The 2,934-nt window shown below is 42.4% G+C and overlaps 1 long non-coding RNA gene across 1 annotated transcript; it reads right to left on the bottom strand.

The window, feature by feature from the left end:
* Window positions 1–808: 808 nt before the first annotated feature.
* LOC116669009 lies at window positions 809–2,653 on the bottom strand. Its single transcript, XR_004326378.1, has 2 exons — window positions 2,554–2,653; window positions 809–1,596 (listed from the first exon to the last, which is right to left on the bottom strand). It is a non-coding gene; the product is annotated as an uncharacterized LOC116669009 (long non-coding RNA).
* Between the last annotated feature and the right edge of the window lie 281 nt (window positions 2,654–2,934).

Genomic DNA, 2,934 nt, shown 5'->3' with positions numbered 1-2,934 from the left:
TACCAAACCAGGACACAAGGGTTTTGTTTTCTCGTGGTGACTTTATTTTTTCGGAATAAAATTGCTCAGATCTGTGCTTCACTAAATACAATGCAGAGCTCCAAAAAGGGGGGCAAAACCCACTTTGCAAAGACTAAATAATGCTAAGGAATTTATTTTCAACTTTTCAAAGAAATGCATAATTCTCTTTAGAAGCTAAACACGATTTAAGTGTAAAGTTTTTGTAGAATATACTTTAAATTTAGAACACTGAAGCTAGTCTAAACATGGTACCAAATTGTTCGAAGAGTCCACATCTTTCAGTTTACTCCCCTCAAACCCTCAATAAGGTTTCTAATTTTGGTTGGATTTAGTCAAGGAAGTGTTCACCTTGTCCTTTTCTCAGATGGTCTTTTTTGTTTTTCTTTTTTTTTTTCCCCACTGAATTACCAGTAGGTTGCTGGTACAAACATACATTTCTGTTCTTCACTCTCATTCTGACAGTCTTTTTCGCGTTCTCTTTATCTTGTCTCTTTTCACACTGGCCCCATCGGCCACTTTAATCTGTTGAAGCTCCGAGCCCAAAAGTTGTTGATTCCAAGGATGAGATGTGGCCTGACTACAGGACTTTTAATGCCCACTAGTGGAGAAGGGATCAGTGATGAGGTGCCCCACCTCGGCAAGGGCAAGGGAAAGCGGGAGGGGGCTCGTGGGGTGGGTGAATGGGCTCTGGGAAGTGTGGGTTTTGGGGGGTTTTTTTGACTGAAGTATAGTCAGTTTACAATGTTGTGTCAATTTCTGGTGTACAGCACAATGTTTCAGTCATACATATGCACACATGTATTTATTTTCATTATAGATTACTATAAGATATTGAATATAGTTCCCTGTGTTATAGAGAAGAAACTTGTTGTTTATCTATTTTATATATAACAGTTAGTATCTGCATTCTTTGATCTCCATCCTGGCCCTACACAGAGACAGTCTTGTGCAGGAAGCAGTCCTGCTGCCTGTTTCCCCAAGGCTCTGCTCTCTCCTTTCTGTGCAGACAGAGGTGGCCCTGCCATTCCCTGCAAAAGGAGGCTGCTGCTGTTTCAACCTGTGTTCTTCCCAGATTCCTTTGCTTCTGTCTACCCACTGGCTCCCATTTTATCCCTGACAGTTCAGATCCCTCCACCAGGCCCCTTGCTTCTCATATCCCACGCTGGCCACAGCCTTGCTGAGCCCCCAGCTCAGGGTTGGGAAGTGTAGCCCCTGCCTCTCTGTGCCAACCTTTCTAAGCCTCTTTCTGGTGTTGGGAACACGCCTTCTTTAGGTACACTGTCTCTAGTAACCACACTCGGGGATGGATGAGGGAGGCCAGGTGATCCACACTGAAGTATAAATGGAATTTTGAGACTCCTTAGGAGACGTGCGTCATTCTGGTGCAGGAGGCAGAGCTCAGAGGAGGTAGTGGGCAGCCTGAAGTTCTCGGCGGCGGTGTGGGCTTTGGACTTACCCAGATCTGATCTTATTCACTGTAACCATCACCTTCTGCCCTCCTTTCTTCTCTCTGGACCAGCAAGGAATCTTCTCGTGAAGTTCCTTTGTTCACTCACAGTAATGATTTCCAAGTAGCTGGGGAGGAGGAGGAAAAGGAACAAATTAGCAAACAAATTTCAGAATCTCCTGAAAACGTCCCCCAAGCTGATGAAAAGATGACCTGGAACATGAATGAAATCTACTTGTTCCGAAAATCATGACTGCATCTGTCATCTTTAATTTTAATATTTAAATTGCTTTGTACACACTTCATGCTTTTTTTTTTTTGGTAGCAAAATTGTTGCTAAACCAGGGACTGGCTTTGCTATGAAACTATGAAACACTATGAAAGGACAGTGTAAAGTACTCTTTGGGCGGCCTGTTTAACCACGTGTAGGGCCTAGGTTAACTAAAGTTGGGGAAAATGGAAATGTTGACATTTCTTTAAACAATAAAAATTACAAGTGATTGCCAAAGTGCCACGAGCTGACATTTACAGAGATTGTTCACCGATTATATATATGAAATATCACAAATAATTAGCTCGTGGCAATTACCTGCCTCTCGTTAGTCTGCTTTTAGAATATTTTTAAAGCTTAGGTTACTAAAATTTCAAATAATCCTGGGCTGTGCTGTCATGGGTCTTTGTCCAAATGAGTCGTGGTCTCTTGTAAACAGTCCTATGATCTGATTTCCATTGGGACAGGAGTTGTAAAAGGCCAGGGATTTTCGATGGATTTACACATATACTGTTTCAGTTAAGTTACCAAGGTTGACTTAACAGCACTTTTCCTCGGAATCTTAAATACACTTGCCACCCAGCCTCTTTCTACCATATTCAAGGGACTGGGTGATGAGATTAAAAGGGGCTCGAGCTGGGGGTGGAGGAGGAGCCTGCCCCCGTGAAATTTCCAGCTTGGATTCCTTCTGCCATCGGTCTCAGTTAACTAGCTTGGTGGCATTTGTTGCTGGAAAGTTGACTCTTAAAGATATGTCACCATGGAAGCAGGTGCTGGAGCATTTTTCTTTCGGAAAACTTCATTCTGCTGGTACCATTTTGCAAGGAAGAGATACTTGGGAAGAAAGCCGGTAACTGGAACTCAGTTGTCCATGAAGGCATTGAAGCAGGGCGGCCAAGATCCTCCAATCTGATTTCTCCCCACTTCCCGAACGCAAAAACGAGATGGGCTGGCTTTCTTAAGATCTGCTCAGCTCCTGGAATCTTTACAAACAAATATTAATGGTACTCCATTACTGGCTACATTTTCAATGAAGTTTAAATAGTCTGAGTTATGATGATTAGCGAGAAATGCACAGATAATAAAGGGAAATGAGATTCATATTTAATCCCCAACTCAAAACGATGGTTTGATTTTCTCATTCACTTGGCAAACAATTTCGTTTCTAAATGTTATTTCAGCCACAGATATCATT

This window comes from Camelus ferus, chromosome 15 (assembly GCF_009834535.1).
Source record: "Camelus ferus isolate YT-003-E chromosome 15, BCGSAC_Cfer_1.0, whole genome shotgun sequence".
In the NCBI taxonomy this organism is placed as follows: Eukaryota; Metazoa; Chordata; class Mammalia; order Artiodactyla; family Camelidae; genus Camelus; species Camelus ferus.
Note: the sequence above shows the minus strand (reverse complement) of the source record. Positions and strands in the feature narration are given on the sequence as shown.